Source organism: Babylonia areolata, chromosome 21, assembly GCF_041734735.1.
Source record: "Babylonia areolata isolate BAREFJ2019XMU chromosome 21, ASM4173473v1, whole genome shotgun sequence".
NCBI classification, from domain to species: Eukaryota; Metazoa; Mollusca; class Gastropoda; order Neogastropoda; family Buccinidae; genus Babylonia; species Babylonia areolata.
Window position 1 is genome coordinate 6939349 of NC_134896.1, and position 23238 is coordinate 6962586.

Here is a 23238-nt window from a genome sequence, read left to right on the forward strand (position 1 = left end):
TCCCATACATAGGCAAATCCATAGGAACACAAACATTTTCTAATACCTGTAGCCCAAGTCTTCTTACCATTATTGTCTAAATTATACAGCGACCTGTAAGCTTTGTATGGTAACCTATAACTATCCATTCTAGTTAATTTTAGCCAGTAATTAATACATTTTACATAAGAATTTAGGTATATCGGGTATCTCCCAAGTTCACCATAAATAAAGTCATTAGGTGTTCGCCTGTCAACATTCAAGAAACGTTTCATAGCAAACAGGTGTAGTCTTTCAATGTCTGCACCATTTTCAAAAGCCCATATTTCAGCACCATATTGTAAAATAGACTGTACCTGAGAATCAAATAACTTTATAAATATAGTATATGAGCTACAATCTAATTTGTACATAACACGAAGTATAATCAAAACAGCTCTCTTTGCTCTGTTTACTAAATCCTGGCACGCAAAAGAAAAACTAAGTCTAGTTGAAAAAAATATTCCAAGATACTTGTATACATTTACCACTTTTACTGTTTCATTTCCATAAGACCATTGTTCATGTCTACTAAGATACCCACCCTTTCGAAACACAATTATATTTGTTTTGTCCATATTTACTCTTAATTCTAGTTTCATTGCGGCTTCATACAAACTATTCAACTGTCTTTGCAAACCAATAACTGATATTGATAACAAAATCATATCATCGGCAAAAAGCAACATAAACAACTCTATCAAATCAAAAGTCACCCCATGTCGCCCGTTTTCAATGATTTCGAGGGCAATCTCATTGACAAACAATGAAAATAAAACAGGACTACAAACATCGCCTTGCTTTACTCCTCTGGTGCAATTAACAAAATCTGATAATTTCGCTCCACTTCTTATCCTAGCTTTCACTTCTCTGTACATGCTTTTAATACATCGATACAGTTTACCTCTAATTCCATTTTTTAACAAAACTGGCCACAACAATTTCCTAGATATTGAATCAAATGCTTTTTCAAAATCCACAAATGCAACATATAACTTTTGATTATTGGCAAATTGTCTCTGAACAGCAGCTAACAATGTAAATATATGATCAATAGTACAATAATCTTTCTTAAAACCAGCTTGATGTTCACCTGTTATGTTGTTTAAACTCACCCATTCTTGTAGTCTGTAATTAATAATCGAACTATACAATTTACTACTAGTATTACATAATGATATTCCTCTATAATTATTTGTGTCATTCACGTCACCTTTCTTAAACAATGGTAAAATAATTGATTCGGTCCAGTTTTGTGGATAAATACCATTGTCAAATAAATGATTAAATAAATTCAACAAAAACATTAATATGGATTCACCACCATTTTTGAAAAACTCGCCGATTAATTCATCAGGTCCAGCTGATTTTCCACTCTTCAATTTTCTAATTGCTAACAATAATTCATCCCTGGATATTGGTCTGTTTATAACTTCATTTGCTCCATCTTCTACTGCTTCATCTATTACATCATCTTCATCTAAATCATCTGCTTCTTTTTCAAGTACATGTCTAAAATGATCATACCACTGGTCTACAGATATCTTATTTTGTGGTTGATACTTTTTACATGAGACTTTTTTTATTGTTTCCCAAAACATCTTCTGGCATGTTATTGAATTTACCAATTCATTTAGAAGTAATTCATTGTATTCTTTCTTTTTCCTAGAGATCATGTTTTTGTATTCTCTTCTTGCAATGCAAAACATTACTCTATCATCTTTATCTGAAGTGTGTTTAAATTTTCTAAAAAGTCTTCGCACCTTACGTCTAGTTATTCTACATTCCCGGTCAAACCATTCTTGTCTTAACTCTTTTGTAATAGGGACCCTTTTCTTCATGTACATTGCCTGATCTTTAACAATTTGGTTAAACTTAATCAATGCTAAATTAACGTCTACCTTAATCAAGTCTGATGCATTGTCTATTTCTTCTTTTACTTTTCTCGAATTCATTGAGTCAAAAAAGGTTTGTGCATGTAATGTACTCCATCTATATCTATCAATGAACTGTTGCTCATTCACATTAGCAGGATATCTGGTAGACATGCAAGTAGCCTGCCAGTCAAAGGACAACAACAGAGGGAGATGATCAGATTCTATCCTGTCCAGAATGTCAAGTGTCAAAATGTCACAAACATGTTCAAAAAAAGTTACAGAAGCCAGGTAATAGTCGTTCACACTGCTACCTTGATCAGATATGTATGTGTAACGACCATGTTGGTCGCCATTACATAGGCCATTTAAAATGCACAATCCCAAAGCAGTGGTCATATCTAATAATTTCTTTCCATAAGAATTTAGTACCGCATCCTGAGAATTTCTGACCATATGGTTTTCATCATCCTTTCCATAGTTTTTATGTAGTCTGTTTTCATCAAAAAAGTTGGGTAAATAATTAGAAGTCCTTGCGTTCAAATCTCCACAAAGTATCATATCAATATCATCAAATACACACAACTTGTCTACAATACTATCCTCAAGCATAATTATTCCATTATCAATATCACAATTAGAGTAGTATGGCGAATTTTCAGGAGGTATATACACACATACAAATAATACATCTTTAGGAAAATGGAAAAAATGTTTCTCTAGCACAAAATACATGCAAAAATCACTCTCATCATCCACCTGACGAACATAAGGAACCAACTCATTCCGCACAAGGCAAATTATTCCTCCAGATCGTCGTCCGTGCTGCGTCAACTTGACTGCTGGTTTTATAAACAATCTGTGTTCTTTAAATAAATTGAACTCAAACTTATCAACAAATGTCTCAACTAGACAAACAAACAAAATCAAAAGAATGAAACAAACTTAACAAAATCTGCATCATCAAGTTTTGACATGATGCCACATACATTCCAGTGAAGAAAAGACAATTTATTCCTCAAAAAATCCAAATTTCCGGAAAGTGTGGTGTTCAGACTGTCATCACCCACCTCCCCATTCCCGTGCACATTATCATCACAACTTTCATCACCACTCTCATTCATCCTCTCATTACTGCTCCCTCCTCCTCTCTCTCCCACGTCTTCCCTCGCGGTACAAAATGCACTATTATGTTTATTCTCATTACGTTTATCCGCACTCACAAACTCATCATCACTGTCCAAACAACTTCTAATACATTCGTCATTTTTAATATTGTCTTCACAACAACTATCAAGCGTATTTGAACACAACAAATTTGAACGTACTGGAGAGAACTTCACATGAGCTGCAAAACATTTATCTTCACAATCAAGAACACGTGGTTTTTCACTCACAACACACACGTCATTATCAACACACAATTTTGTTCCAAACATGTAGACCTCATCGGGTAATCCCGGAAAGTGTTCATCATGCCGTGAAGTTCCATTTGGCCTCATGTGATTCACGTGCTCTTTGAAAGCTGCAACACACACCGGACTGTCACTGGCCAGGTCACCATGTTCCCCACCCTCCCTGTTGGCAACACGTTCACTGTCATCTGACACAGGTGTCATGGTTGGCCTGCTGCCAGCTACCGCTCTGTACCCAGTTTCACACACAAAATCTACACCCGGTGCTAGGCTTAAACTTGACCCTCTTGACATGTCTTGCATCAAAATCGGTATATTTCCAAAAGGGTTAGAGGACAAAACACATAATGGTTCAATGGGCCGGCCGAAACCCTACGTGGCTTCTTTCAGTTTATCACCGGTGTCTAAATAGTACTTTTTCCCCTCGATCACCAAGTGATCGTACACCATAGTGACTTTCTTTCTCTGGTCTCTGGCTGCCTTAAGATGAGGGGTCAATTTCCTCCTGATTTCTCTGACTTTTGCAGAGAAATCTTCACCAATAAATATACCACTTCCTTTTAGCTTACTTTTATCTTTCAAAATCTTCTCCTTATCTTTGTAGAAAGTACAGCAAGCAACAATCTGTAGATTAGATAAATATCAAAATAAAAATAAAGAATATATTAGAGTTCTAGAAATTAAACAAAAACAGCTACAAGATATTCGAGAGAAGCGGATGGAAGGGGTATTATTAAGGTCTAGAGCTATATGGATAGCTGAAGGAGAGAAAGTTAGTAAATACTTTTGTAATTTAGAAAAAAAACGTCATTATGTTAGTAAACACGTAGCCAAAATTATTGACCAATACGGCAATGTTCCAACAAATCAAAAGGATATCTTAAATGAAGTACATAATCTTTATAGATCTTTATATATTGTGAAATTGAAGATTTAGTGAATTATATTCCATGTTTGAATGAGTCAGAAGCAAGTGATTTAGAGGGTATTATTACAATGGAGGAAGCGACACAAGCTCTTAGAAATATGAAAAATAATGAGTCCAGGTACAGATTTGGTGCTTTAGTGCAGAATTTTTTAAAGTCTTTATCTCCAGAGGTGATAAGCCAAGACAATATTTGGAAAAAAAATTGGAGACTCATCTCTCATTTAAATGTAGTCTGTAAAATTGGGTCATCTTGTTTTGTTAACTGTTTAAAAACAGTATTACCTAACATTATTAATGAAGATCAAACAGGGTTTATTTGAAATAGATACATTGGAGATAATTTGAGATTGATATATGATACCATAGCCTATTTAGATAAAAATAATTTACCTGAATAATTTACTGAACATAGATTTCGAAAAGACTTTTCACTCAATAAATTGGGAGTTCATGTTTAAAGTATCAAAGGCATTTAGGTTCAAAGAAAATATGTGTAGATGGATTAGTGTATTTTACACAAATATAAGTCATGTGTGATTGTGAATGGTCAGGTCTCTGACTGGTTTGAAGTTACGAGAGGCTGCAGACAAGGAGACCCTATATCACCCTATTTATTTGTAATGTGTGTAGAAATATTAAGGGAAAACGTGGATATCCGAGGAATAACAATTGATGTTGAGAATAAACTAACCCAATATGCTGATGATACAGAATTTCTACTTGCTGGGGGCAGGAAATCATTTGAATGTTGTGTTACAGCTCTTAATAGATTTGGCTGTGTCTCAGGTCTTTATTTGAATTCAAGCAAAACTAGTGCTATTTGGTTAGGGAGCAATAATTTGGAACATTTTGGTATGGACTGGAATCCTACAAGATTCCGAATTTTAGGGATTTGGTTTACAAGTGTTTTAAAAGAATGTGTAACTATAAACTATTCCGACAGATTAGCAGAAATAAGATATTGTATAAGATATGGGTAAAACGCCAGTTAATGCCTCTAGGCAGAGTTACAATTCTGACATCTCGTGTTGCACCACTGTGGTCAAATATCTGCTGACCAGTGTCCAAGCGTCCCTTGGACAAGGGGGCTAAGTTATGGCAACTGACTGGTCCTCAGTCTTGGTGTTGTTCAGAAGCTGTTGAAGTAAGTCCACTGCCACTCGCAAATCATGTAGTGTTTATAACATTTTCTTTTAGATTTATTATATTGACTGCAGCTGATGTTCCAAAACAATTTCCTTTCTAGCCCTTCCCTTCCTTCTTTTCGTTTGGAATTAGTTTTCATGCCAATGTTTACAGATGGTGTTTCGGTTTCATTAATATGATTGACAGTGAATAATTTCTTGAATTTGTGTCCTAATGATGGCCGTTTGGGGGTTAATACGTATGACAATCTATTTTCCTCAGCTATGTTATGCCAGGGTCCGAGCGGGTATCTATCACAAGTTTATTATAGTCTCTAAAAACGGTTTTGCTTCCGTATAGTGTTGTGACATAATCATGCTCAGGGTAACAAAAAGGTATCCTACTTTGAATGTTGTTGTTCCTTATATATAGTGTATATTTAGGTAGTGGGTGAGCATTGGCTTCTTCTCATTGACACCTTTGCACTGATTTAGATTTCAGCCATGCCGCGCCAGGAAATTGGCTTCCTGTTCAAACAGGGAAAACTGTTGTGTGCATGTGTGAAAATGCGTGTCCTCCCCCTTTTTCTTTTCAGTTTTGACGGTTTCAGAGCAGGGGGGTTATTCCTCCAAACCCCAGTTGTTCTTGTTTATTTCTGTTGAAATTTTACCAGATCATTACTTAGATTGTCGTTATTTTCTGTATGTTTTCTGTATTTTCCATCTCCTTTAATGTAAGAAGAGAGGAAAAGGAAAAGGAGTGTTTAGGTCAGGCAGGGTAGGTTTGGAGAGGTGGTGGATGTTCTTTCAAAACAAATGTGGACAGACGTTGAGCAAAAGAATGACATACATGCATACATAAACACATCTGCAACATAGAAATGTATGTTTTCTGATTTACCCGGAAGGGAAAGGTGGCAAGAGGCACGAAAAAAGGCCGCCTGGATTCACCCTGCCTGGCAATCACCTGCTCAACCTGGGATTGCAACAGCGCCCCGAACTGTACCTCGTTCAGGCCTTGACGGACACAATGATACATGGATGAACGAATGGATGGATATATGAATTGATGGAACAGAATGGAATATGATAAGGTAAAACAGAACAGAAAGGATATATTCAAAATTGGTTAGAATAGCTCCTGGATCACATAAACATGGATACGTTTGAAATGAGTCAAAATAGCTCTGGGATCAATCAAAATAGTTCCTGAATCACGGAGACAGGGGTACCATCAACGTTACGACTTACACATGGCCAATGCTTATTCAGAGAATAAACTAAGCACTTCAGAAAGACAGAGTCATTTGTACAAACAGGATGCCTGCATAGGTATAATTGACTGACAGCTGCCTTTAGGTGCTTTTGACGTGCGCTGTGCGAATGCTGCACATGGGACCTCGGTTTATTGACTAATGACTAGGTCCTGTCCACCACTCAAGGTAAAGTGGACCGGGAAAAAAATCTTGCAAGTGTGGGATCAAAGTCAGTGCTGTCTCACCTTGTGGGTCCCAGGTTCGGTCCACATAAGTGACAGGCAGACCAGTGATGTTGGGTAAGATGGTCAAGGGACCAGTGTCGATGCCAAGACGGGCGAAGTAATGAGGTCCCGGTTCCACGGGTATGGGAGGCACGATGAGGACAGCATCAGGAGGCAGGCTGAGATCCTTCAGGGCCTTGCTGTTGTCGTTCTCCACCACTCTGTGTGTGTGTGTGTGTGTGTGTGTGTGTGTGTGAGAGAGAGAGAGAGAGAGAGAGAGAGAGAGAGAGAGAGAGAGAGAATAGAATAGAATAAAGCAGAATAGAATAGAATAAAAATTCATGTCATGAAACCTTAATAGGTAAATAGATAAATATGTACATGAATAAATATCGTCATAACACGGAAACTTGCCCTCAGACAAAAACAAAAAGGAAAAAAGAAAGAAAAGAAGAATAAGAAGAAAAAAGAAGTAATTACCATTCTCATACCTACATTCACATCACACACACTGTTAGACAGAGACACAGAGTGAGAGAGGGAGAGAGATAGAGGTGGGGTAGACAGACAGAGACACAGAGTGGGAGAGGGATAGAGGTGGGGTAGACGGACAGAGACACAGAGTGAGAGAGAGGGAGAGAGATAGAGGTGGGGTAGACAGAGAGACAGAGTGAGAAAGGGAGAGGGATAGAGGTGGGGTAGACAGAGAGACAGAGTGAGAGAGGGAGGGAGATAGAGGTGGGGTAGACAGACAGAGACACAGAGTGAGAGGGAGAGAGGGAGAGAGATAGAGGTGGGGTAGACAGAGTGACACAGAGTGAGAGGGAGGGAGAGGGATAGAGGTGGGGTAGACAGACAGAGACACAGAGTGAGAGGGAGAGAGGGAGAGAGATAGAGGTGGGGTAGACAGACAGAGACACAGAGTGAGAGGGAGAGAGGGAGAGAGATAGAGGTGGGGTAGACAGAGTGACACAGAGTGAGAGAGAGGGAGAGAGATAGAGGTGGGGTAGACAGAGAGACAGAGTGAGAAAGGGAGAGGGATAGAGGTGGGGTAGAAAGACAGAGACACAGAGTGAGAGGGAGAGAGATAGAGGTGGGGTAGACAGAGAGACACAGAGTGACACAGAGTGAGAGGGAGGGAGAGAGATAGAGGTGGGGTAGACAGACAGAGACACAGAGTGAGAGGGAGAGAGGGAGAGAGATAGAGGTGGGGTAGACAGAGAGACACAGAGTGAGACAGAGTGAGAGGGAGGGAGAGAGATAGAGGTGGGGTAGACAGACAGAGACACAGAGTGAGAGAGGGAGAGGGATAGAGGTGGGGTAGACAGAGAGAGACACAGATTGAAAGGGAGGGAGAGAGATGTTTTGTAAAACACTAAAAGACAAAAGACAGAAGCGGGAAGGGTGGTGGTGGCAGTGACAGGCAGGCTCCCAGTGTGGAAGGGAGGGCAGGCTCCTCGTGTGGAAGGGAAGGTGGAAGGGAAGGCAGGCTCCTCGTGTGGAAGGGAAGGTGGAAGGGAAGGCAGGCTCCTAGTGTGGAAGGGAAGGCAGACTCCTAGTGTGGAAGGGAGGGCAGGCTCCTAGTGTGGAAGGGAGGGCAGGCTCCCAGTGTGGAAGGGAAGACAGGCTCCTAGTGTTGAAGGGAAGACAGGCTCCCAGTGTGGAAGGGAGGGCAGACTCCTCGTGTGGAAGGGAGGGCAGGCTCCTAGTGTGGAAGGGAGGGCAGGCTCCTAGTGTGGAAAGGAGGGCAGGCTCCCAGTGTGGAAGGGGCAGGCTCCCAGTGTGGAAGGGAGGCAGGCTCCTAGTGTGGAAGGGAAGGCAGGCTCCCAGTGTGGAAGGGAAGGCAGGCTCCTTGTGTGGAAGGGGGGGGGGGGGGGGGGGGGCAGGCTCCTCGTGTGGAAGGGAGGGCAGGCTCCTAGTGTGGAAGGGAAAGCAGGCTCCTAGTGTGGAAGGGAGGGCAGGCTCCTAGTGTGGAAGGGAGGGCAGGCTTCTAGTGTTGAAGGGAGGTCAGGCTCCTAGTGTGGAAGGGAAAGTGTGGAAGGGAAGGCAGGCTCCTAGTGTGGAAGGGAAGGCAGGCTGATAGCCGATCAGTGAAGGCCTGTGTAGTGCAGGAGTGGTGTCTGGAGTCCAGGGCTTGGTGAATGCCACCCGTAGAGAGAACAAAAAACAAAAAAAGATGATTGGGTATAGACTAATTCTCTCTCTCTCTCTCTCTCTCTCTCTCTCTCTCTCTCTCTTCTTTTCTTTGTTTTCTTTTAACTTGTCAAAGTCTGCTCAATCCTGAATCGCTGTAGTTTTGCTGTTTGCTTTTTAGTATGTTTGCGTTTTAACAAAGTACTGGCAAAAATGAAGCAAAGCTACTGCTGAGCTACAGACCTTTCTTAAGCCTTTACAGCCTTCACAGCCTTCAAAGACAGCTCGTTGGACCCAAAGAACTGTAGTTATGGCGCGTTCTGGTTTGGAGCAGTGTGTTTGTTATTTGTTTCTGGCCTGCTCTGTGTTCGTTCTTTGTTTCCTGTTTGATACTGTTTGGTTTCCTGGCTGACACAGTGGTGTGTTCGTTCTTTGTTTCCTGTTTGATGCTGTCTGGTTTCCTGGCTGTGTTCTTTGTTTCCTGTTTGATGCTCTCTGGTTTCCTGGCTGTGTTCTTTGTTTCCTGTTTGATGATGTCTGGTTTCCTGGCTGTGTTCTTTGTTTCCTGTTTGATGATGTCTGGTTTCCTGGCTGACACAGTGATGTGTTCTTTGTTGTGTTTTGGCTTGCTGACTGATGGAATGGTGCTTTGTTCTTTGTTGCTTTGTTCTTTGTTTGGTGCTTTCTGTTGTCGTGATTGATGCAGCAATGTGTTTGTTCTTTGGTGTTTTCCGGTTTCACGGTGAAATAGGCACGCTGTCACACAGGCACACGCACTCACGTAGGAACGCACACACACACACACACACACACACACACACACACACGCAAGCACGCGTGCGCGCGCACACACATAATGCGGTTACCTGACATTTTCCCATAACTGGTTTTCGATACAGCTGCCGTGGACTTGAAAATGAATTAGGAAGATAACGGTTTGGTGGCACTCCCCATGAAAATGGCATTTGCAAAAATGGGGACTTTTTTCTCCTTTTTCATTTTATGAGGCGATTTCCATCACATAACCCAGCGTCCAGAGTGAAGAGGCTTACACCACGATATGAATAACTTTTTTTTTATATATATTCTTTTACTGGATAAAGTGCATATCACACGTGAGTCGTGACGACCATGGCTCTCTTGTTATAATGATAAAGTCGAGATCTCAGCGAAACAAGGAGCAACCTGTCGTCCGGATTCAGTTCATATGGACATTCCTTTGTCCTTAAAAGAATTCTACATTTCAGTTGAATCGTATTTATGGAAACAGATCCAGATTTCCCTCACGAAATACGATACAATACATGAATTTTACAATTTGCGATGTAAAAAGCATGTCAGTTTCAGTTTCAGTTTCAGTAGCTCAAGGAGGCGTCACTGCGTTCGGACAAAACCATATACGCAACACCACATCTGCCAAGCAGATGCCTGACCAGCAGCGTAACCCAACGCGCTTAGTCAGGCCTTAAGAAAAAAACCCAAAAAAAAAACAAAAACAAAAAAAAACAACAACAAAAACAACAACAACGGGGGAATAAATAATAGATAAGCTTGCATAAATAAATAAATAAATAAATAAATAATAATTATAATATAGAAAAAGGTAGTAGTAATAATATTAGTAATACTAATAAAATGATAATAATAAAACATAAATAAATAAATAAATAAGACAACAATGGTGATAAATAAGCGAATAAATGTAAAACATGAAGACACACATTCACACATACACCCACACATGCATAACAGAAATGCACCAAAGATGCAGTTTCACAGATATGAAAGCACAGTCAAATACATATACACGTACATGAGCTCCAACACACACACACATTACCTTGCACCTCCTCTACCCCCCTCCTCCACACACTCATTTCTAGTCTACCTATCGCAGCTTCCACGGCACACACACACACACACACACACACACACACACAAACACACACTCACAGAGATGAACACTTACTTGTACAAGCACACACACATACGCCCATATCTCCCACCCCCAACCCCACACACGTACATACAAAGATATATATATATATATATATATATATATAAATATATATATATATATAACGTTCCAATATCCTGTTGCTCCCACAGTGTAGGCATGCATACACTCACATACCTCATCCTCTACCCCACCTCTCCCCTCACACACATACACACACACACACACACACACATACACACGTACACATATCTCTCCTGACACTTGTGTACTCTTTCACTCTCGCGCATTCACAAACGCACTCAAAAGCACAGACCCACACATACACACAAACACCCACATACACACACGCACAGAGGCTGCCACTGGCTGGCCGCAAGAGGGATGGGAAAAGATCTCTGATGCCAAGAACGTGGCGTCTAGTGTGTTGCTCAGTCTATTGTATTTGGAAAGGCCCACAGAGACTCTGTTCCGTTTTGAAGAAATTTGCGCAATGTTGGTTTGGAAATGATGCCGATATTTGTTTGATTTGCAAAGCATCGTGCTCTACCTTTCATGTTAGACTTGCGGCCGCTCCCTCTCTCTGCTTCTATTTCTTTGAGGCGATCGATCGTGTGATGGCCTTGTACCTGTTCTTTTTGGTATTCTTTGACTTTTCTGAGGATTTCCGATTTTCCTAGATGTAGGCCGCTCGTTGGTGTTGCGTTACCAGCAAGTCTGTCAGCTCGCTCATTTCCCTTAACACCTGCCTGTCCCGGGCAGTATGACCATGTGAGTTTTTTTTATCTGAAAGTTGCGCATTGCCTTATGCCACTCTGGGCTTCCCATTCCGTTTTCAATTTTCTGTATGAGGTTCATTGAGTCGGTTAGAATCATGGCATGTTGCTTTCCGGGCGTATGGATGGACGATAGCCACTGGAGCTGCATGTGTCGCAGCTTCAACTTCCATCGTTAGGCTGGAGGTTGTGACTTTGTAGGCAGCATTCTCTTCCCAAATTGTTTTTCCATTTTGTTTCGCAGTGAATCCCCAACCAGACTGGTCTTTGGTGACTGAGCCATCTGTGTATATGATGATGTCCTCTTCTTTACTGTTTTCTTCTATAAGTAGCTTCACTTCCGCATCTGTTTTGCCCTCTGGCCATTCCCGACAATGTCTTCCTAGAGTGGGTGAAATGACTGTGTTGAATAGATGGTTGAGGTTTTCGGGGTTTTTCTCCCATTTTTTGTTTCTTTCAGGTCTTGTAGTCGGCATACTAGCTGGATTGTGTCTTCTGCTTGCCCCATCCATGATCTTCCTCGTCCAAGACGGCTGCCTTTTGGTTCTTTGACTGTGTCATGCAGTGGGTTTTGAGGGTTTTCTAATGCTTTGAAGTGGGTCTTGACCTGTTCTAACTTGTTTCTGGCCTGCACTGAAGGAAGGTCAAGCAGGTATCGCATGGTTTCTGTGGGCATGTCTTTTGTTGTTCCAAGGATCAGCCTCATAGCTTCATTTTGTACTCTTTCTAATTTTAGGAGGTTGCTTTGAGACGGTGTTGTTAGCCCAAGTCCGTAGTCGATCACACTGAGGACGAGTGATTGGTATAGCAGGAAGAGGTGTCGTTGTTCAATTCCTTTGGTTGCCATTGCTTTTAAGACTGAAAGGCCCTTTTTGCATTTGAGAACAGTATTTTCCGTATGTTTTCTGAAGGTCAGCATCCTGTCGAAGTGTAATCCTAGGTAGCGTAGGCATTCAGTTTTCTCAATTTGAATCCCATCGAATGACACAGAAGGTGGTGATTTGCTCGCGGTTTTGTTGTTGAGGGTGCACAGCAACGTTTGGGCTTTCGCTGGATTGATGGAAGATCCTGTGTCTTTGCACCATTGAGCAATATTGTTTAGTTGTTTCTGGACGGCTTTAGTTCTTTCCTGAGCATTTTTCGAAGTTTTGAAGACCAGGCCATCATCCGCAAGGGTAAGCACCCGAGCAATTCCATTGTTGTTTAAGTCTGCAAGGCCCTTCGTGTAGACATTGTAGAGGACAGGAGAGAGCGGAGACCCTTGTGGCAGTCCCATGGATAGTTTAGAAGGTGCAGACATCCAATCTCCGAGGCGTAGGACGATGGTTCTTTCCTGAAGCGCTGCTGCTATCCATCTTGTCAGTGTCAAACTTACTCCATACCTTAGTAGCAGCTCCATGAGGTGCGCAAACTGGACTTTATTGTAGGCATCTTCAAGGTCAATTGCTACTGCTAGTGTTTCTTCTTTTCTTTGAAATCCTTCATACACCTCATATGCAAAAGCAGCTGCATTTTCCCATGTGGACTTGCCTGTTCTGTAAACACCTTGATTTGAATGGAGAATGTGCCTGTGTTCAAGATCCCTTGCAAGTTTCCTGGCTATCATGCGTTCCATGAGCTTTCCAGCAATGTTTTGCATGGTTAGGATCCGGTAGCCACTTACCTGACGATGGTCCTTTCCTGGTTTTGGTATGGGTTTTAAGAAGCTGTGTGTCCAGTCCTCCGGCACCTGTCCATTGTGAAAACTGTTTTGATATAGATTGAAAAGTTTGCTTCTGTCTTCTCCCGATAGCTCCTTGATGTCTGAGTAACGAACTTTGTCTGGGCGAGGAGCCGATTCTTTCTTGCATTTAGCTATTGCCTCGTTTAGATCATCCATTGTCAAGTCATCATCAGGTCCAGTCTGCATAAGGGTTTGGTTTAACTCCTCAACATATTTCTTTTTCTCATCTAAGTTTCTTTGATCACTCTGTTGTATGAAACGTTTGAGCAAGGCAGATCCTTTTTCTTCATTTGTCTTAAGTTTGGTTCCGTCAGTGTCTAACATGTCAGGGGTTGTTGTTGTGCACGTTTTCCCTTCCATGCGACGATAAAATTGCCAGAACTCTGTCAATGTTGAGTCATAACTGAGTGCCTCGCAAAACTGTTTCCACTTGTCATTTTTGGCCTCTTAAGCAATGACTTCAAACTGTTTAGTTTTTTCTTTCATTTTTGTTTCAATATCTTTGTCCGGAGATGGTTTTGTTCTTTCTTTTTGCCAAAGTTTGACAGCCGCATGTTTTTCTATCCAGGCTCTCTGTGTGTCGATATTCCACCATGGGGGCTGAATAGTTTGCATCCTGTTCAGTGCCGTTCTTTTGTTTCTTCTGCGTCTTAATTTTTCGATGACAGTTGTCTCTTTGGTTTCATACTGAAATGGATCACGCAGTTTCATACAGGGTTTATCTGACAGTTTCTGTAGACTGAAAGCTACTGGGAGGTGGTCGCTGCCTTGGTATGGAAGCGTCTCTGCATTCATTTCTGCTCTGAATTTTGGAGATGTCAGAGCGATGTCGATCACACTGTCACTGTCCCCTTGTCTTGTTCCAAGGCGAGTTGGGGATGTGGTTGTTAAAGGGCTAAGAAGAATTTCCCCTATCATTCCTTCAAGTGCGAGTCCTTGTGGGTTGGTGTTCCGCTGGTCCCATAACTTCGATCTTGCATTAAGGTCTCCACAGATAATGACTGAGTCTCCAAGTTCGTTCTCTATTTCCTCTAAAAAGGCCCAATCCTCTTTTGTTGCGCAGGTTCCTGGGTGAACATAGGCATTGATGAGCACGATGCTTTTGTGAACTCCGTCAGGTTTTTCAAGACGCACCCCCAAAAATTCACATGAGTTGCTACACCATTTCTCTAGATTTATGGTGGAAACTTTGTTTTTTAGGTTTTTGTTCAGTATGATTGCTACCCCATTTCTCTAGATTTATGGTGGAAACTTTGTTTTTTAGGTTTTTGTTCAGTATGATTGCTACCCCTCTTCCTTCATTCCTTTGAAAGACTGTGAAATTCTCAAAATGTATTGGTCTGTCTGCACTTGTCCTGGTCTCTTGGAGACATAGAATGTCAAAATCATATGCCAGTTTCTCAATTGTTGAGATTCTCATTCTTGCGCTGGAACAATTCCAACTGCCGATTCTAAAGAATTTCTTTGACAGCCGCTCTGCTTTTGTCATTCTGCTACCTAAGCACGATCTTTTCCCACCTCTTTTGCCACGCCTGTTTTGGGGTTTTGGGGATCTGAATTTATGTCTCGTGCTATGCAGCTGATCCCCGAGGTGCACGCGAGACAGGGTTTTTTTTTTGTATCCATAGAAGGGTGTTCTATGTGGTGAGGGAAAATATTCGGTCACCCTGACAGAGCCTCTTATCAGGGAAAGGCAATGGATGTCCATCTGTGTGGAGTCCGTCAGCCTGGTGTCGCCCTAAGGCCAGACTGCATACAGTTAGTGACTGTTTAACCCAACAGCCATTCATCCCATTGGTACTGTATGAAAGCCGTGGGATTGGGGATTTTTGTCGGGTTGTCTCCTCTATGCCAGTGGAAGGGTGCATATGGGTATTGTTTCATAGCAGATTCTATTTTGCAGAAAAATAAAGGTTATTCTGAAATATAGTTTTGAGCCCTCTCAATAATTTACTAATAGTTCAAAGATTAAACAATAACGTGATGACAAATTATTGATCAAAATCACAGAAAAATTACTTATCTGTTTTGAAGCTTGTAGACTGTCCGTTAAAATAACCAGTGGTGGTTTTAACACCTGGTAGGCTTTTACACTGACTGACTGGGTGGTATTAACATCCAGTTTTCAGATACACATTTGTATCTACACCCTTTCGAAGCCTGCCTGCTTGCTCGCCAGCCCGCACTCGAGATGGGGTCCGCTGGGCATTACATAACCCAATGGTCATCAAGCGTGGTTTGTACCCGGTGCTCTACACATTTTTGGCCCTCTCTGTGATTCACTAATAATTCAATAATTAAACAACAACGCGAGAACAAATTATCAGTCAATTACACAGAAATATCACTTTGTCCTCACAAAGATAAGTGATTGTGTGTGTGTGTGTGTGTGTGTGTGTGCATCTGCCGGACAATCAAGTTTTGAGCCCTCTCAATAATTTATTAATAGTTCAAAGATTAAACAATAACGTGATGACAAATTATTGATCAAAATCACAGAAAAATTACTTATCTGTTTTGAAGCATGTCAGCATAAACAGAATGATGCATACCCAATTCAAGTGCGTATCACGCACCACTTGGAGGAAAAAAAAAAATTCCTTCGTCTCTTTTCTTTCATTTTTTCCCCCCGCCTTCCCCCGGCCCCCTCTTTTTTTCTTTTTCTTTTTTTCTTTTATAATATTTTATAATCTACATAATCTGTGAAATAGTTTGGCGACATGTTAATTCGTGAAATGTATTTTGTTTAAATTCCTTTATATGTTAAAATTGTTCTGACAAATGTAAATACAGATCTAGTTTATTTGTATGTGTTTGATAGTCTGAAAACCACTGGCTTGTGTGAACCGACAGTGAAATGAACCAGCCAATCAACAAGCCAACAGAAGTGCCAAGTTGTTTGTTTGTGTGTGTGTGTGTGTGTGTGTGTGTAAAAAAAAGAGAAAAAAAAAAGAAAGAAAAAAAAGAAAAGAAAAACGGTGACCCCAGAAGTGAAGATAGATCTGCCGCCCATCCACCGCCATCAGGTTTTTTTTTTTTTCCAAATGCCAACTGATCGTCGTCATCTTTTTCTCCACCGCACTGCGTTTATTCGTCACTTCCTGTCTGTTGACGCATCCAAAGCTCTTGTGTGTTTGTCTTCTCAGAACTGGGTCGTTGTAATTCTCTGCCTGCTGGTGCAATAGTGATGAAGCTAGCTGCACTGTGTGTGGACAGAGGGGGCCCCCATGTCCTACAAGGAGGACCTGGTGGCGGAGATAAACCTGATGAAGAGGCTGGGCACCCACCCCAACATCGTCTGTCTGGTGGGCGCCTGCACCGTCACGGAGCCCATTGCTCTCGTCATGGAGTTTGTGCCCTATGGGAACCTGCAGAACTTCCTCAAGTAGGTCACTCTGTCTGTCTGTCTGTCTGTGTCTGTGTCTGTGTATGTGTCTGTTTCTCTCTCTGTGTATGTGTGTGTGTGTGTGTGTGTGTGTGTGTGTGTGTGATGGAGTTTGTGCCCTATGGGAACCTGCAGAACTTCCTGAAGTACGTCACTCTGTGTGTGTGTGTGTGTGTGTGTGTTTTGCTGTTGGTGTCTTTGTGTCTCCCCTTGCATTTGATTTATAGGATGCAAAAAAGCATTCATATCCCTATTCTGATTTGATATATGTTTCTGTTTTTGTAGTAAAATGTGTATCTTGTAAGCAGTAGATGTTGTATGATCTATTTCTAAGGAAATGAAACACATCTCTTCTTTTCTTCAGATCTCCTAGTCCCTGACAATTCAGGGACGATATCGTTATGTTTGTCATATTTAGCTAATTATAGTTGTATGATAATAATCAGCTGAATTGCACAGTAAGGATATTTTCATATACAATGCTAATATTTTCTTTAACTGACTTATAATTTACAAGACTCAATGGTGATGCCGTCATTGTTTTCACAGCCACTGTACTAAAGCGATATTGGTATAACATTGGGTAACAAAAGCAGTATATCATGTAGGTCCACAAGTGCACATATTTGTGGCCTGGGAATATAGACATCAGATAAGGTACAATAAATATCACTAAACAATAAAAATGTATACACGTGTAAAGAAAATGACACATGATATACACTGAAAAAAGGAGAAATAATCTGAACTACCGCTCGCGAGCTATAGCGCAGTCTCTCTGCTTTTTTTGTTGTTGTTGTGTTTTTTTGTTCCGTTCCTTCTCTCTTCACAGAACCAAGATCAGAGCCTATGAATAGAGGATGAGTTCCTGGTATTGTGTGTGTGTGCGCGTGTGCGCGCGCGTGAGTGCAGGTATGCACGTGTACGCGGGCGCACCTGTGCTCGTGGATATTAAAAAAAAACAAAACAAAAACTTTCTCGGTTACAACGGCTAAGTACAAACGTAACATCTGTTCAGTCTGCAAGCATTCTTAAAAAAAATCAAAAAACAACAACAACAACACCCCCCCCCCACACACACACACATCGTGTGGTAGTTCAAATTCATGACATGCGTGCGTTTGGTTCTTTCTTGTAACGAGTGGCAGCACTTGTATATGCGTGAGTGTGTGTGTATGCGCGCTCGTGCGCGCGCATGTGTATTATGGCATGTCCAGATGTCTGAGTGCAGATGAAATTTAGTTAACATTGGAAAAAGCTGTGCCAGCGTCCTCAGCATACAATTGTCTCGTCAGCATAGCGAACCTTAACCAAACAAACAATAAAGCAATTAATCAATCAAGAAAAAACAGAATCAATTACTGAACCAACCATGCACTTAAGCATACATACAGCATAACAAAACAGTATGCTCAGTTCGAATCACCCACGAACTCCACAAATCTTAGGAAGTAGTAGTAATAATAATAATAATGATTATAAAAAGATAATTAAAAAAAAAGAAAAGAAAAAAAAGTTACATGCCAGTCTAAGGAAAAAGTGGAAAGTGTACATAACTTAACATGTAATGTCCATGACAAAATTTTGTGCTCTGAAGAAACATTTCGAAGTGACCCCCTTCAGTAAAATAATAATAATAGTAATAATTACAACAAAATAATAATAAAATAAACCGCATACATAGCATCAAACGTCCATGACAAAATATTTTGCACTCTAAAGAAGCATTTTGAAGTGACATCCTACAGTTAGTTGATGGTCCAGCTGGAAAAAGCAAACACAGATCAGCATCCACCCCGAAAAATCACCATGACCTTTAATTCCACCTCTTCAAACCCCCTTGAGGTCAATTTAGTAAAAATAAATATATTAATAAACATATTAAAAAAAACAACAACAACTCATAGTACTTGCTGTCTTGTTTGAGTAAAAGTTGATTTCTGTCAACACTGGAAATTTTAGCCAGCGCATTCACCATATCATCGCCTTACAATCGACTCCCCAACATAGCGAATGTCAAAACAATGTTAACAATCAAGTAGGCAGTCTATGCAGCAATCAAGAAAGATCCAGATCAATCACTGTACCAACTACACATTCAGTTCAATTCACCCTCTGCCTCCACACCAATCTGTGGATAACCATGTATTAAAAAAAAAAATTTTAAAGGCGGGGGTTGGGGGGGAGGGGGAGTAGCTGAGTGATCTAAATTCATGATCTACGTGAATGCACATGACTAGTGCACACGTCTGCGTGTGTGTGCACGCACGCGCGCGCGCGTGTCGCGGCAAACGCAAATGTTTGTGTGAGTTATGGTGAAATTCATCAACATTGTAATTAGATTAGCCAGCATATGCGCCGTGTCCTCAGGAAACAATTGTCTCATCAGCATAATGAACATCAAAACAAACCAACAATAAAGTAATCAAGCAAGCAAGTGATTAAAAAAAAACCCCAAAGCACACACACAGCACAACAGTCCTTTCAGTTCAATTCACCCACTTTCTCCACTCATTTTTCCCTCTTTTTTCCCTGCCAATCTAAGGACCCCATACATAACTTTACATCTAACTTCCATGGCAGAATTTTGCGCTCTGAAGAAGCATTTTGAAGTGACACCCTTCAGTTGATTAATGGGCCAGCGGTAAAAACAATCAGTCACACAGTAATTTCACCATTACCTTCCATTCCACATCTTCAAACCCCCTAGAGATCAACAACAACAACAAAGAAAAAAAAGAACTTTGTACTATCTTGTTTGAGTAAAAGTGGATTTCTGTCAACACTGGAAGATTTGGTCAGCGTATGCACCATGTCATCGGCGGGCAATCGATTCTCCAACACAGCGAATGTCAAAATAGCCTACCATCAACAGTCAAGTAATCTGTCAACCTAGCAATCAAGAAAAATCCAACTCAATCACTGAACCAACCATATATTCAGTTCAATTATTCCTCTGACTCCACACACATTTTGCTAAATATAAGAAAGAAGTGGGGAAAACAACAACAACAACAAACAACAAAAAACAAACAAACAAACAAACAAACACAAAAAAAAAAAAAAACCCCAAAAACAAACAAACAACAACAACAAAAAACAAAACAAAACAAAAAAAACAACAACACACACACACAGAAAACAGCCATAATTTTACACCCTGAAGAAACGTTTCGATGTGACACCAAGCAGTATATGGAGCGAGCAAGAGCAAATCGAAAAATCCATCGCTGCACCTACCATGCATGCAAACAGACCAACAGCATTACTATCAGTACATGAAGATGTACCTACATAGCAAACAACCCACACATGCTAAAGATGAACCGCTAAACATGAATTTTTACTAATACATTTACATAGGGTAGGGGAAATGAAAAGGTGATCCAAACGAAAATACAATGTTCCTGTGCACTGAAAGTTAGAAATAAAAATATATTGAGAAATGCTGAAATAAACGGAAGTACCTTGCAAGATTTGGCTGAGGGGCACACAAGGACATTTTACCACCAACAAGCCTAAAACAATATGTCAACAATAACTGCACATTTATTACATGGAGGCTCCGTACCATATGTTTATACGTTCACACCATGCCTCTCACAAGTGTGTCATCAAGATTGCTAATAATATCGATTTTTAATGTTTTTCCATTTTTCAGTTTGGCGATAATCTTTCCATTGGATGTTCAGGTTGAAAGGGTAGCAGAGTGTTTATTCGCTCTCATTAATAAAGCATAATTCGCTTTTGTCAAGTCTTCTCCAATAGACACATCTGTTTGAGTTTTTTCCTTGACTCCAAAACACTCATCCTTTTCTGACGAGAGAAGAAGCACACGAGGATGGGGCGTGGCATCCCAGTTCCAGGCCGGCCGGAGCGGTGCGCAATTTCAATGTCTTCCACCGTCACTGGAACTCCCACCAGCTTTGCGAAAATGTCTGTACATTTCTTTACGCAGTCTTCCACGGTCTCTGTCTTCCCCGGCTGTTCCTCTTTAACACCAAACACCCGCAGATTCCACTGGCGCCCATGTTGTTTGATATCGTTTTGTGCCAGTCTGTGATTGCTGATTTCCTTCTGTTGGTGCATCAGTAGAGTCCGTAAGTTGACATTTTCTTCTTTCAGTGTCTTCATGTCTTTATTCAGTCTATCATTATCTGTTTTCAATTCAAAACTTTCGCCTTCTAGTTTATCAACTTGTTCTGTCAGCTTCGCACTGATTTTGTCCATATCAATACGAATTTGTTTGATATCATCTTGTGCACGTGTAAGAACTTCTAACTTCTTATTTATTTCTTCCAATTTCTCCTGAAGGGTCATATTGAAATCTTTGTCAGTGTCACCCTCACTTACTTGTTTTTGCTTCTTCTTTTCTTGTTTTGTTTTCTCTTGACTTGGACTATGGTCACTCGCTGCTGATGAAGAACTTGCTGGCTTTCTTTTTCCCCGGCCAGTCTTTGCAAAATATTTAGACACCGAGCTGCTCATGCTTCACAACTGTAACGAGCACCATTGCAGAGAAAACACACAGACACACAGAATCCATTAAATGTCACGGAATCTTCATCGAAAAAACAACAACAAAACAAACTGCACATCCGCTATTGTGCACGGAGTGCAACACTGCTCGCTTCTATTATAGATTTTACGCTTGGAAAAAATATTCTGGCATAGCAATTTAGTATATGGCTGCCTATCTATAGGATTTAGTATTGATCTAAGATATGGCCTTACCATCAGCACGAGGAAAACTGAAGTTCTCCATCAGCCAGCCCCAGGGAAACCCTACGTTGAGCCCAACATCACAGTCAACGGTCAGAGACTCAGTGCGGTGGAGCGGTTCACATACCTTGGCAGTACACTGTCACGAAATGCAACCATCGACGATGAAGTGAATGTCAGGATTGCAAGAGCAAGCGCAACTTTTGGTAGACTCAATGCAAATGTCTGGAACAGAAGAGGCATTAGTCTTGAGACCAAGCTAAAGGTCTACAGAGCAGTAGCAGTAGTTCTCCCCACACTACTGTCGCCCATACAGAAGCGGCCCTGCAGCGTATAACGTCCTGCTTCGCAGAGGCTGCACAGCTCTTCGGCCTAGAAGTCAGTCTGAAAAAGACGGAAGTTCTCCACCAGCCTGCCCCACGGGAAGAATTCCACGCTCCTCACATCAACATCGGTGAGACAGAGCTGAAGTCGGTCCACCAGTTCAGCTACCTAGGCTGCACCATCTCGTCTGACGCCAAGATCGACAAGGAGATCGACAACAGACTTGCAAAGGCAAACAGCGCATTCGGCAGGCTGTACAAGAGAGTGTGGAACAACAAACACCTGAAGAAAGACACAAAGATCAGCATGTACAGAGCTGTTGTACTGCCCACCCTGTTGTATGGCTCCGAAACCTGGGTCACCTACCGGCACCACATAGGACTGCTTGATCGCTTTCACCAGCGCTGCCTTCGCACCATCCTCAGCATCCACTGGAGTGACTACATCACAAATGTCGAGGTCCTGGAGCAGGCAAAGACTATCAGCATCGAGGCAGTGCTGCTAAAGACCCAGCTACGTTGGGCAGGGCACGTGTCCAGGATGGAGGACCACCGCCTGCCCAAGATCGCGCTGTATGGCGAACTGTCCACTGGTCACCGTGACAGAGGAGCACCCAAGAAGAGATACAAAGACTCCTTGAAGAAAGCTCTCGGTGCCTGTCACATTGACCATCGCCAGTGGTCCGCAGTAGCCGCTGATCGAGAGACCTGGCGACGCACCATCCACCAAGCTGTCTCCTCCTTCGAAAACAACCGCAGGGCCAGCCTTGAGGACAAACGCAGAAGGAGGAAGAACCACGACGCTGCAGCCGCGAACCCAGACCAGACTTTCCCTTGCAACTGCTGCGGCCGACTCTGCTTTTCCCGCATTGGCCATGTCAGCCATGAGCGTGCCTGCATCAGACGTGGACAACGCCCTTCCTAGATCTTCGTCAGCGAAGCCAGGCCATGATGACTGTACGCCTGCGAAACTTGGACAGTGTACCAACGACATGCCAAGAAGCTGAACCACTTCCACACAACATGCCTCAGGAAGCTACTGAACATCAAGTGGCAAGACAAGACCCCAGACACAGAGGTGCTCGCAAAAGCCACCCTTCCCAGCATCTTCACCATCCTGATGCAGTCCCAGCTTCGCTGGGCTGGACACGTGGCGCGCATGCCAGACCATCGGCTGCCCAAAAGGCAGCTGAAACAAGGGAAGAGATCACACGGAGGTCAGAAGAAGCGCTTCAGAGATTCTCTGAAAGTCTCTCTTAAAGCGTTTGATATCAACCCTGACTCCTGGGAGGAATCTGCAGTGGACCGTGACAAATGGCGCGCTGCTGTGCACAAAGGCGCCAATTGTGCGAGGCCAACAGGACTGCTGCAGCTGTTCAG